Source organism: Carcharhinus amblyrhynchos, chromosome 21 (genome assembly GCF_965287045.1).
Source record: "Carcharhinus amblyrhynchos chromosome 21, sCarAmb.v2.hapA, whole genome shotgun sequence".
In the NCBI taxonomy this organism is placed as follows: Eukaryota; Metazoa; Chordata; class Chondrichthyes; order Carcharhiniformes; family Carcharhinidae; genus Carcharhinus; species Carcharhinus amblyrhynchos.
The window spans coordinates 41,649,259-41,664,028 of record NC_137344.1 but is presented as its reverse complement, the minus strand read 5'-3'; positions in this window follow the sequence as shown (position 1 = coordinate 41,664,028).

Below are 14,770 nucleotides of genomic sequence, written 5' to 3'. Positions count from 1 at the left end.
TTTATATATGCACAAGTTATTGAAGACGATAAGGAAAATGCAATCTTGGGTTTTATAGGTAAAGTCACGGGATGGAATTATCTGCTCCCATCAGCAGTGGGAATCTGGGAGGGAAGGGGCATTTAATCTGGCACTAGGCAAAAAATGTTTCTGACAATAGGGTAGGCTGTTGGAATTTTGCTCTCTTGACTTTCAAAGTGAGTTAAAGGTGGGTCAAGTTTCCTGACCATCAGTGTTAAGAGTTCCAGGATACTCCCCCAGTGACAGTAAAGAGCAGCGATATAGTTCTGAACAATGATATAAGTCAAGATGATGTGTTACTTAGAACTCATAGGTGATGGAGCTCCCCTGCATCTGATACATTTGTCCTTCTAAGTGTAGAAGTTATGGATTTGTAAGATGTTTTCTAAGGAGCCTTGATGAGTTGCTGCAATGAATCTTGTAGAAGGTACACTCTACTGCCACTGCATCAGTGATGGAGGGAGTGGCTTTTAGAGATAGTTGATGGAAATGCCAATAAAGCTGGTTGCTTTGCCCTGGATGGTGTCAATCTTTGTAGCCTACAGCCAGAAATCATTATTTTTTGTAATTTTATTTCTACTTCAGTTTTGAATTTTAAGTGAACATTTATTGAATCTTACTTTTATGACATGTATGGTTTTTCTTTTATTAAGGAATCAATAGTAATCAGTAGTGACATTATTAACTCTAGACCCAGGCCAGAAACTCCAAGGTGCTTGTGAGTTAGCCCAGACCCTAAATTTTACATTTGATTTTGGCATCGGTGAGCGTAAGGCATTTCAGTCCAGGCATGATTCAAGTGACCCACCAGGAAGCTTTAATCAAACAAAGTTTATTTAAGAACACAGTTAGAATGTAACAAAAAGAATTACCATAACTTATACCAATTACAAGATTTAAACATGACTCAGTTTAAGTCTCAACAGCTAGCTATCTCTGTTGGACCAACTTAAAACAAAATCCCACAAACATATACCCTTCCTCAGAATTAGTCAGCACAAACACAAGTATGCTCACATAATGCTGGGATTTCCAGCTTTGTGACACTTATGGACAGGAATTGAAACCAGCTGTTTTCAGAGAAGGATATAATCTCAAAACAGCCAAATCTCAAACAGCTAAACCCATTCCATGTCAGCTTCCAGTCTCCCCTTCTTCAGAGAGAAGAAAAGGGAGAGACTACTCTCTCTTAACTCAAAAGTAGCATCTAAAACAGCAGCTTGACACATGAGATAGTCAATTATGGCATGGAATCAGGAGATGGACTTTGATAAATGGACTTTAATCTGATTGATGACAGATGGGAGACACCATAAAATGTTGCATAAACAATTTGAAAATGTCAAATTCTATGAAGCCCTGCAATGCCCATGAGGAAAATGAATAAGCACTCATATTTCCCAGACTCTTGTTTTGAGAAAGTCTGAGTAAACTCTCAAAAGGCCGGAATGAGGCCAGGAATCTGGATTAAAATGGCACTGTTTCCAGGATTTGGAGCTGGAGTGGTTTATACGACAACTGAAAACTATGGAGAAGGGACATGAATCTGATTGGCCAAAGAGTCCTTCCCTCCAATATAAGGTTATCCATAAACTTGATAATGTATGTAGCGATAAAGTCTACCAATGTAGGGTCCTGTTATAGGGTTTGAGAATAGGCCAACACAGGCTACATTATTATGGAGATGGATGGAGCTTAAGAAGGGTTCTCTGGTTTCAATGTATCTGTGCATTTGCTGGGAGAGGGGATGATTGCAGTTTAAAACTCAGTGAGCACAACAACTCACAGAGAAGACCAGGGAGCTATTAGCATGCATCAGGCAGTTAGGACTTGAGGAAGTCCTTGAGGAGTTGAAATGTTGACAGAAGATTGCTGGTCCTGTGCTGGTAAAAGCGACGCCCTGACAGCCATTTATAACTTGGTGCAATTGGGAAATTAAAGTTCAGAGAAACCCAGGGGCAGGAATGCAGCTTTGTGAAATCCAGGCAGCCTCAGGAAAAGAGACTGAACCATCAAAATGTGGCCAAGAGTTTTAAGCGAATCCAATTTTGAAAGTGAAATGTTGAAATTCCTCATAAGAGAGATAAGAGGTTTAATGAGATTTTGTGACTCACAATGGACACTGACATCTGGGTGGACTGCTGTGGGATCAGACTTGGTCACATGCCATTTAAAGTGCAATGTGGCGTGCTCGATCATAGTTTGCCTGTTAATTCACACTTACCCCATGTTAATTTTAAATGGTTGAGCTGGACTCTTTTATTTTGAATGGAAGGTGACTGATCATCATACATATTTTGTTGTTGTAGGCTAATTGAGGGAGAACCAGTTTGAAACACGAAGCCAGCTATAGCATTATCTGTTATCACTCCTTATATGTAGGCACGCTAGAATTCATTTAGTCAGCCCACTGTCAACATCCTTGGGGTTACCATTGATAAGAAACACAACTGGACTCGCTACATGAACAGGGTGGCTATATCAGCAGGGTGGCTACATCAGAGGCTAGGAATACTGTGATGAGTAACTCATCTCCTGACTCCCCAAAGCCTATCCACCATCTATAAGGCATAGGTCATGAGTGTGATGGAATATTCCCCACTGCCTGGATGAGTGCAGCTCCAACAACATTCAAGAAGCTTGACACCATCCAGGACAAAGCAGCCCACTTGATTGGCATCACACCCACAAACACCCACTCCCTCCACACCAACACTCAGAGGCAATAGTGTTTGCTATCTACAATATGTGTTGCAGCAATTCACCAAAGATCTTTAGGCAGCACCTTCCAAACTCACAACCACTTCCATCTAGAAGGACAAGGGCAGCAGATCCCTGGGAACACCCCCACTTCCAAATTCCCCTCCAAGTCACCCTGATTTGGAAATATATCACAATTCCTTCACTGTTGCTGGTTCAAAATTCTAGAATTTCATTCGTAACAGCATTGTGGATCAACCCACAGCATGTGGACTGCAGCGATTCAAGAGGGCAATTTGCTGGCCAGCCAGTGACACCCATGTCCCATGAATGAACAAAAAAAAGTTTATTAGTTTCCAGGCGTTCAGAAACAAAGGAAGTCTATAGAAAGACTAAAACAAACAAAGAGGAAGTGAGGAGGTGATCTGGACCTGGACATGTTCATGATAAAGTGGAATGACAAGATTGGGGGACGTATGAAGCACTCACGGGAGAAATGTGATTGAATGAATTTTGCTGCAGTATAGTTTTAAGATGTAACTACTGGGTCTAGACTACATTCAGGGCAGTGCATTTAGCAGGGATGAGAAAGAAATTGCAGGAAGTATGAGCGACAATGTCATAGCCTTACCCATGGAACAATCTGGTTATGTAATTCTTGTTTGTCTGCTAAAGTGTTATATTTATGAAGTCATTTACGTTTAAATAAAAATCACAACTGTTACCAATATAGGGTCAACTTCAAATAGTTCAAGTCAACCATTTGTAGACTACATGTAGTCGTAGTATTTCAGAAAGTAATGTCAAACATGTTAACCAAGAATGCATTCATGCCACCTGAACATTGTAGATAGGCATTTAGCTGTTTGCTGTGAAATCAGAAACGCATGTGTTAAAGTCAATGAGCAATTTAAGCAAACTAAACAAGAAATAAAGAAATTGGGAGGAGTATTTCTTAAAATTCCAACAGGTTAGACCAGAAGGAACACTTCTTGAAATAAAATCAAAAAATGAGTTCTAAGACATTTCAGTCTCACTGCAAATAGAGACAGAGAAATGTATTTTTATTGTACAACTATACCAAACTTTTAACTCATGTGTCCTATATTTGTTCGTGTTCAGCGTTACCGACCATTCTTGTAAGAAAGCATTCAACTGTTTACAAGTGGAGGACACCAATACCTCGGTAGAAAATTGTGAGGAACAACAATCATAGCAAAAAACTCTTGCAAAAATGCCTCCAGAAATGCAACATGTTCCAACACGCAATGCTTTCTTAATGGAAAGGGTGATTGGATTTGCACTCTTATCAAATACAACTGAAGTTCTGGGCCAAAAGCTTTATTTACACAAGATAAATATTTAAGCAACAAACAGCATAACATACTTACTTGTCCATGCTACCTGATACATAAACATGATATAAACATTAGTAATTTTTTCTCTGGATATAGACTTCATAAAGAATCACTTATTGCAACATCAATTTAACTTAGCATACCTACCTACCTTTGAGAAAATACACAAATCTGTCCCCATTGGCTTCAAGACCGAAGGCTCATGGCAGGCAGACGCTGATCCCACTGGTATTATACAATTAGAAGTCTCCTGCCTGCAAATCAACAAGAAATCCATCTGATCAATGACACCTTTCATTCTGTAAAGGTTTCAGAAACAGATGTGAATCAAATTCTCAATCATTTGATCAGTATCCAGATGCCATGAATAATCAATGCAGCAATCCCAAAATAAACTGTGTTATCTGCCAAAGCAATGTAAAATTAATCAGCCATTTATCAATAATAAACAGAGATAATATTGAACAGTAGGAGAATTGTTTGTTCTGGGTTGATTAAACTCTTCTGATAACAAATGTATGGGGTGGCGATTCTCCCCCCAAAAAATCTAAGTGTCAAAATCGCTCAGAAACTGGAGTAAATCACCCTTTTTTCAGCTTTTTTTTCAGCAGGAGTTTTAAAATGAATCTCCCAATCTCCCACACACAGTGCACTGCAGAGAACACTAGCACGAAGCTAAAATGAGTGGGCCCATTAGAAAGGATGACCGCAAAGTGCTGAGTGGGCCACTGTCAGCATTGAGGTTGCCACATGCGCAGTGGCCCCAACTGCTGACCCCTGCATCACTGGCCATCCCATCCCCAATTGCTGCCCCCCCCACAATGTGTCCAGACCAGCCTCTACGCTCCCCATCCCCAGTGCAAAAGCAGCACAGCAGGATGGAAAAAACTCACTCATATGGTCTTACGCGTCTCTTTGCAGTCCTTTCCAGATAACTTACCTGTTCTGAGCTGATAGCTTTCTACTTAAAAGATGTTTGTATGAAATTGGTGCCAATCTCACCATGCTGTTTCTGGCAATACAGAATATAACTCCAACACTGACTCTATTTAAAATGTTTATTTCTCCCATTTTCAAATAGAAAATTTTAATCTGCCATTGACAATTAACCATGAACAAGCTCAGTCATAAATCTTATCATCCAATGTTGGTTCTACCTCCCCTTATCAGATTTTCCTAACTACTTCAGCAACTCCAAATCTGTTTCAGTCCCCATTTCTTTGGTTCAGGACCATACAGCTATCACTACATGAGGCAATTTAGCTCAAGCAGTGTTCATTATGGTGTCACCTGGTTACTGCTAACCAGGCCTAAATTTTGAGTCCATTGAGTGAACGCACTGGGTGGACCAGAACTGAAAGTAAAATGCATTTCCTGAATGCAATTACATTCTCCTTGGCCAATGAACAGGCAGCCAACATGAAACGTGCACTGGGAAATGCACAGCACTGTTGAGGAAGCGGGAAGAGAATAGGCACTGAGAAAAGAGAGGGTCTAGGCTGTTACTTCTACTGGGATCCCTCAAGGTGGACAGCTGTATGGTTCTGTCACAGAGAGCTGTAAGCATCTCAAAATTAAAAGTGATGAAGAAAAGTGCAGCAAACTGTGACAGCGATCTTCAGACACAGATATCTCATCCTCCAGATAGAGGTTGAAGCAAAAATATAAATGCCACCTGCCGATAAACTCATCGACCATAAAAGTGGATGTGCCAAATAGAATTGCATTTATTTGACTCCTTAACGGACTTAACTAGGTTTGTAATTGATGGTGGATGCACTTTTGATTGCTGAATGGATCTGCAGAACCAAATGTGGCAAAAGTGGACGATGAAGTCAGGACGTGCGCCTAATATCTATTGAAGCAATTTCACATGCTGTTGTGTTGAATCTTGGGTGGTTGGATTGGACCTTGGAGGATGAGGAAATCAGATCAAGCCTTGGGGAGTTGGTTGGGTCGGGCCAATTGATGTCGGATTGGCCTTTTAGGGGTGGGAGACATCAGATCAGACCTTGGGACATGGGTGGGGTATAGGTCGAGCCTTGGTGTATGGGTTGTGAGGTTGAATCTTGGAGGGAGATGGGCAAATTGGGTCGAGCCAGGCCTTGGAAGGAAAGGGAGATGGTCTGGCCAGGCATTTTCCAAGTGCTTGGGCTGTTTGTCTCACAGGGATGGAATGGGAGGGAGCTACAGGTGGGAGTAACCTGGGGGGCTCAGGACATAAGGGGATTCCTGCAGGTGGGTGGAAAGTGGGGATTTGGTGCACATTTTGCAATAGTTAGAAGCGGTTCTATTCTTCTAACTAGTTTGAGATAAAACAATCAGAACCATCCAAAGTTAGTGACTAAAATTGCAATTTTCAAGTGATTCTAGTGCAAGGAAATTGACTGTAGGAAGTTTGCAATTTGCAGTCAATTGCCATGACCTGTGTACTTTGGGGGGAGTGGGGTTATTCAGCACAGGCCCCTCAGATACCATACCCTGGAGCTCAGAAGATAGGGAACTAATGTTTTACTTTAATAACATTACAAAAAGAATAAGAACATTGAGGGGTAAAATATCACCTGTACATAATTTTTTCAGCCTCATGATCCCTTCTACCGTCAGCTGTCTCAAACTTAAGTTCAGGAATTCTCTTCCCTGTCACTTTGATGTCTGCCCGCATCTCAGGTCAGTGCATGGGTATCTAATTTTCTTTGATAAGGTTCCTCATTAAAGGAGCTATATAAGTATATTGTAACATACTTACAACACAGGTTTAGAATTGCCACCTTTCAGAATAAGACAAATACTTATGACTCATTACATTTCAACCTCTGCATTAATTTTAGTAGATAAAACCTGGGTGTTATGAATAGATGAATATATAATACTATGTGCCCTGATTAAATGTCATTGAAATTGACATATGACATATGACATCATTCCTGAATCAGTTGCTTGTAGTAAGGTATTGGATGACAACCGGGGTATAGTGAATAACAAGCTCCTTCCCTTATATTGAATAATCAGCACCTACAATCAAATTCAACATTAAGATGGTCGATTAAGGCTTGTTTTCACTTTACACTAAGTAGATTAGATTCTCTATATTATCATCTCTTACCTTGATGAACTCAGCCTTTAAAAGGTGCACAACAGCCACTGTTACAAAAGAAAAGAGGCAGATGAATCATCAGTCTATCATTTCTAAAAGCAGAAAGTGTTATTTAGAAATTATACAATATGGGTGTACAAAATCAATACATATTAAATGAGGTCCTCTCAAATATGGTGCAAAATACACAATACACATTTCAATATTTCAATCACACAATATGTCTAAATAAATACCTCAAAATCACAAATCTCATACAGAGCAACACTCTAATATCATGTGTATCTTCATGAGCGTGAAGAAAGTTAATGATGAAGAGACAAGATGGTTGGACTTCAGAAATCTCTGCCTGAGATCAGTCTAAATAAATAGCTCAAAATCACAAATCTCATACAGAGCAATACTCTAATATCATGTGTATCTTCATGAGCGTGAAGAAAGTTAATGATGAAGAGACAAGATGGTTGGACTTCAGAAACATTCGATGCTCTGTCTGACAACTTATATACACAGTTTCTTCTGCCTACACAGCAGTTTCATTCCCATTTGATACATGAAAATCCTGACCAGCGGATTTAGTTATTACATGAACATCAGGATAAAATTAGAGAAGCAATGTCAGTACTTTTATGTGGAAATAATCCTGTCCTCATCAAATGTCTCCAGAACTGACCATGTCTAGCTAATGTGGCAATTCTTAAATCAAGTGCAAAATGTGGCAATTCTTAAATCAAGTGCAAAATCTTGATGAAATTTAAACTTCGGGCCCTATTTTACCATTTTGATTCTAAGTGCTGGGCGGACTTGAAACTGGGATTGTTTCAGATTCAACTTTTGAGGCACCCCCATATGCACTTTGCCTACAAAAATAGTAGCGATTCAGAATTATGCTGCACAAGCATGTGGGTGAGGCCGAACACACTTGAAACCCTGCAGCTCTGATCAGTGCCTACAATGGCGCATGCACAAAAGAAAAGAATGCTGCTACCATGCCACATCCTTCCCGGGCCAGATAATCCCTCCCCCTGGCCTACACAAATATTGCCCACCTCCACAATATTATAATTTCCCTTGTCTCCCCCACCCCCAGCCATCCAGACAGATAGCGGTCCCCTCCCCCTTTCTCCTCCACTGACCTCAGGCAGAGTGGCACCAGATGCCACTTCCCCTCCACTAATCTCAGGCAGAGTAACTGACCCCCTTTCTCTCCCCACTGATCTCAGGCAGAATGGCAGTGGAGCCCCTCTTCCCCCCACCGATCTCAGGCAGAGAGATCCCCCTCCCCCGTACCAATCTCAGGCAGAGATCCCCCTCCCCGGTACCGTTCTCAGGCAGAGACATTTCCCCTCCCCCTCACTGATCTCAGGCAGAGATACTTCCCCTTCCCCTCCCCCCCAACCAATCTCTCCCCATCCCCTTCACACTGGACCCTCCTGCACATGGCCCCCATCTCTTCATGTCTCCTATGGCTCTATGATACCTCTCTGTCTGTCCCCTGTCCCCAATCATAGAGACACTGATCCACCCACCCCCCAAGAGCACACTTGCAAGTGCTCATTTGCCTTCCCCTCAATGCCAGTAAGCAGACTCCACGTAACTTGCTGGAATGCTCTGCCAAACTGCCTGCAGCTGATCTGCCCTGAAAAGGGACAGCTCCATAAAAACCTCAAGCAAGGATGGACAGGTAAGCAGGTAGTGCAGGAAAAACTGAGCACACAACCAGCCCCCCAATTTACTGAGTGCATCCTCAGGAGGCTGCTGCAGGCGGTAGAGGCGAGGCAGGACACCCTCTTCACCCAGGAAGACGCAGGCCCGAGGGTTTGATGGCAATGTGGCCCGGGAAGCAGTTGCCACCGCGGTTAGTGCCATGGCACTGGCCCCCAGATCAGGGAAGCAGAGCTGCAAGAAGGTCAATGACCTCACCCGGGCAGCAAGGGCTTCTTTCCCCAAATCGAACCCAGATCCTCCCATCCCCAGCACCCTGCATGTTTCCAGCTCCTGACCCCCAAGTACCTCCTTCCTACCCCACCCACCTCCAACAGTAGTACCGTGCTTGCCCTCTCAGTGCCACCACCTGATACTCTGCAGGAGTCATTCCATCATTTATTTCATGGCTCCTTCTATCTTAAGGTGAAGACCGACCATAACACCAAAGGACAAAGACAGGGGTGGTGAGCCAGACCTCTGGGATGTCATCCCCATCGAACAGCAGGTGCTGGAGCTGTCCAGGGAAGGAAAAATGCAGACTGTCAGTGACAGCATGGTCAAGCTGGAGTCAAGAAGCAAGCACATGTCAATTCTCCATTCAATTTGAGGCAACTTCTAGAGGGCATGAGTTTGGGTGTGAGGGGCCAGATTTAAAGGAGATATTTGAGGCATGTTTATTTGCACAGAGAGGTTTTTTCACCACCCACCTGTGATTAATTTGTCTCAAACAGGAATGCTCTTCCACTGATGACTGTCAGAGGTATTGCTTCATGTTGATAGCAGCTGGGGAGCTACTCAATGCTGTTGCACTGAGAAAATGAAGCCATTGGTTCCTCAGAATCCATGAGTGATTCCTCCTCTCGCTCACCCCACCAGCCACGGGGCCCTGTTTGCGGGTTTCAGATCCCTTATCTACTACACAAATGTGGGCCCAGGTGCCAGCATGTAATGGAGTTCAGGTAGGAATCAGACTAGTTGGCACCAGGGCATCATAATAGTGCTTAGTGGGTCGTCATCACCCTCCTGCCTGCCAAAGAAATTCACTAACACAACATACCCAGGCCCACCACTCTGGCGTGGTGATGTTGCAGGAAAAAGAAGGACTTTGAGCTGCCAGCCCTCCAGTGCCTTGGTGGTGGTGCTTGGCATGCTCCTCCTCTCCTTCCTCCTCCTCCTGCTGGGCGACCTCCTTCCCAGTGACGCCCGGCTGGTCGGCCTCTATGTTCTCATCCCCCTCCTCCAATAGGTCACCTCTCTGCTGTGTCGGGTTGTGCAGGGCACAGCACACCACCACAATGCAGGAACAGATCAGAGGGCTGTATTGTTGGGCCCCATCAGAGCGGTCCAGGCACCAGGATTGCAGTTTGAGAAACCCTTTGCAGCTCTCCACGATCGTGCAAGTGGCTACATGGGCCTCATTATAGTGGGTCTCTGCTTCAGTCACAATCCTCCAGACAGTCATCAGCCATGTCTGAAGTGGGTAACCCACATCACCCACAAACCACCCTTGCAGCCTGGGCTCCTCCTCAAATGTCTCCGGTATGTCAGAGCTCCTGAGAATGAGGCTGTCATGCGTGGTGCCAGGGCACAGATGTGCATAATGTTCATATTGTTGTCACAGAGCAATTGGACATTAAGGGAATGGAACCGCTTTCCGCTGACGAATCTTTGTGGATTCTGCAGCGGGGCCTTGAGGGCGATGTGAGGGCAGTCAATGGCCCCCTGTACATTAGGCAGCCCCGCAATGGCTGTGAACCCTGCAGTCCAAATTCCTGCTGGGCCTGATCCAGGTTAACTTTGATTTACTGTCCAGCATGGGCATACAGGGCTTCCATGACCTGACTGATAGAGGTGTGCACGGATGATTGGGAAATGCCACATATACCTCCGCTGGGAAGGAGCCAGTTGCATTAAAGTTCAGAACGGCTGTCAATGTGACAACCACAGACATTGCGTGCCCCCACCACTCTCCTGCCCCAAGGTGCCAGGTCCTGCAACAAGTGGCACAGGTCTTACACCATCACCTTTCAGAAGTGGAACCGTCAGCAGCACATGATTTCCAACTTCTGTTCAAATGACACTCGTGCACGGAACTGCCAGGTCTCCGTTCCTTCTTTCTCTTGAGCATTCCCCCCCCCACCCCCGAACTTCCCCAGCCGAATGGCGGCTACCTCCTGCCTCTACACAGAACATAGAACATAGAACATTACAGCGCAGAACAGGCCCTTCAGCCCACGATGTTGCGCCGACCAGTTAAAAAACAATGACCCACTAATCTAAACCAATCCCTTTTCGTCCATAAACCTATCCACGGATCTCTTAAACGCCCCCAAACTAGGCGCATTTACAACTGCAGCAGGCAGGGCATTCCAATCCCTCACCACCCTCTGGGTAAAGAACCTACCCCTGACATCCATCCTATAACTACCCCCCCTTAATTTAAAGCCATGCCCCCTCGTGCTAGCTTTCTCCATTCGAGGAAAAAGGCTATCACTATCCACCCTATCTAAACCTCTAATCATCTTATATGTTTCAATAAGATCCCCTCTTAGCCGCCTTCTTTCTAGCGAAAACAACCCCAAATCCCTCAGTCTCTCCTCATAGGACCTCCCCTCCATACCAGGCAACATCCTGGTAAACCTCCTCTGCACCCTCTCCAAAGCCTCCACATCCTTCCTGTAATGTGGGGACCAGAACTGCACACAGTACTCCAAGTGCGGCCGCACCAGAGTTGTGTACAGTTGCAACATGACGCTGCGACTCCTAAATTCAATCCCCCTACAAATAAACGCCAAGACACCGTATGCCTTCTTAACAACCTTATCTACTTGATTCCCAACTTTCAGGGATCTATGTACACATACACCTAGATCCCTCTGTTCATCCACACTATTCAAAGTCCTCCCATTAGCCTTATACTCAACACAACTGTTATTCCTACCAAAGTGAATTACCTCACACTTCTCCGCATTAAACTCCATCCGCCACCTCTCGGCCCAGCTCTGCAACCTGTCTAAGTCTCCCTGCAAACTTTGACACCCTTCCTCACAATCTACCACACCTCTGACTTTGGTGTCATCAGCAAATTTACTAATCCACCCAACTATACCCTCATCCAGATCATTAATAAAAATTACAAACAGCAGTGGCCCCAAAACAGATCCCTGAGGCACACCACTCGTAACCGAAGCCGTGACGAATATTTACCATCAACCACCACCCTCTGTCTCCTATCTGCTAGCCAATTCCTGATCCAATTTCCTAGACTACCCTCAATCCCATACATCTGCATTTTCTGCAGAAGCCTACCATGGTGAACCTTATCAAACGCCTCACTAAAATCCATATATACCACGTCAACTGCCTTACCCCCATCCACCTCTTTGGTCACTTTCTCAAAAAACTCAATAAGGTTAGTAAGGCACGACTTCCCCGCTACAAAACCATGCTGACTATCTCCAATCAATTCATTACTCTCCAAATAACTATAAATCCTATCCCTAATAATTTTTTCTAAAACCTTGCCCACAACAGAAGTAAGACTCACCGGTCTATAATTCCCAGGGAAGTCTCTGTTCCCCTTCTTAAACAATGGGACAACATTCGCTATCCTCCAATTTTCTGGTACTATACCAGAGACCAACGACGACCTGAAGATCAGAGCCAGAGGCTCTGCAATCACCTCTCTTGCCTCCCAGAGAATCCTAGGGTAAATCCCATCCGGACCAGAGGACTTATCTATTTTCAAACCCTCTAGAATATCCAGCACATCCCCCTTATCAACTGCAACACTGTCTATTTTACACCCCTGCAACCCAGTGTCCTCCTCAGCTATATTCATGTCCCCCTGCGTGAACACCGAAGAGAAATATTGGTTCAATGCCTCTCTAATCTCTTCCGGTTCCACACACAACTTCCCTCTACTGTCTATAACTGGCCCTAATCTTGCCCTAACCAACCTTCTGTTCTTGACATACCTATAGAACGCCTTAGGATTCTCCTTAATCCTATCAGCCAAAGTCTTCTCATGTCCTCTTTTAGCCCTTCTTAACTCACTCTTCTACTCCCTCCTAGCCAATCTAAAGCTTTCTAATGCACTACCTGAGCCCTCAAGCCTCATCCGAACATAAGCCTCCTTTTTCTTTTTAACCAACGAATCAACTTTTATGTGCACCACGGTTCCCTAGCCCTACCAAATCCTCCTTGCCTGACAGGGACATACCTATCAAGGACTCGCAGTAGCTGCTCCTTGAAAAAACTCCACATTTCGGACGTTCCCAGTCCCTGTAATCTCCTAGTCCAACCTATGCTTCCTAATTCTCTCCTAATAGCCTCATAATTACCCTTCCCCCAGCTAAAACTACTGACCCGAGCCTTTGGTGGTCATCTCCCTCTACTCCTGCAAGTGGTAAGGTCTGGGCTCCCTGTGCCCGCAATTCTTCCTCCTGCTCCTCCTGCTCAGCTCCAGCAGCAACCAAAAGAAAAGTTGATCAATTGGTTCCATGACAAAAGCTATCTCATCACTCTGAAGGGGATGTGGTGGGTGGGGGGGTGATTTGTTGGAGGTGGAGAAGAACAAATGTAGAGGTTAAGGAATGATGCTTACCCCTAGCCCAGCAACAGGCACTGTCTATACTGCCAATTTCCCCACGCACATGCTCCCCAGAATCACAGACAACCCATTCCCCCACCCATATGCTTCCCAGAATAACAGCTCTTTGAAAAGTTCAGAGGCTGAAGCAGTGCAATTTGCAAGGGCTTTGTGCGCACCCTTCAGCTGGTAGAGCGTTGAGTGCACTAGGACCTAGCAGCATCCACAAGATTCAAGGTCAGTGCTGAGACCCGGATCCACGCTGCAAATCAGACATTGGAGACCCTGCTGAGCAATAACTCTCCTGCCTCAGCGAGTGCCGGTAAAGTTGGGCATGCAGCGCATTTAGCCTATTGAAATGCATGCAAAGGCATTTAAATGGCTGTCGCAACCGTTCTGGGCACAGTCCTGATCGTGAGTATTTTTGGGCCTTGGTAACAGGGGAACTGGTGCAGGGCATCGCGGATCACGCTACTCACCTCAAGCCCGACTTTACCAAGTTTTCATGCCTGAAAATGGGCACAACACGATGATAAAATCAGCCCCTTTAATTCAGACAAGTAGCTTTTTTCTGTCATGACAAAGTGTAAATAAACTTAAATTCGTACCTCCAAATAATCCTTGCAATATAGAAAATTAGAAATACCTTAATGATGATCACTGATAAGTTTGATACTTATTTATATCAATTAAATGGTGTTTAATTATGGTTCATAGTATTATTTTTATTATATTATATGGATTACATGCAGGAGTGGCAGTTGTGGCAGGTTTCCAATAAATTTTGAATTTTCTTTCATCAAATTGTATTGCAAGTACTAATTAAAAAGCAAAAATGTTTTGGGAACAGAACACATTTATTTAACATTGAATTTACATTGTCACATTCAAATACCTCGTGCAAGTATATGAATAGTATATTACAAAGATCAATTAATATCTCGACGCATTATCATCACATAGAGTCCCTATAGTGGACAACAAGGTGATTCAGTCCATTGAGTCTAGGTGAACTATCTGAAAGAGCATCTTACCCAGACTCATCCACCCACCACACCAGCCTGTGATGTAACTGTGTGCATTTACCATGACTAATCCACCGAACCTATGTACCTTTTTGACACTAAAGGGTAATTTGGCATGCCCAATCCACTATCCTATACATCTCTGTGGGAGGAAACTCACACAAATGTAGAGAGAAGTTACAAACTCCACACAGTCACCCAAGGCTGCAGTTGAACCCTGGTCTCTGGCACTGCAAGGCAACAGTGCCAACTAACCACTGTGCACCCTCAA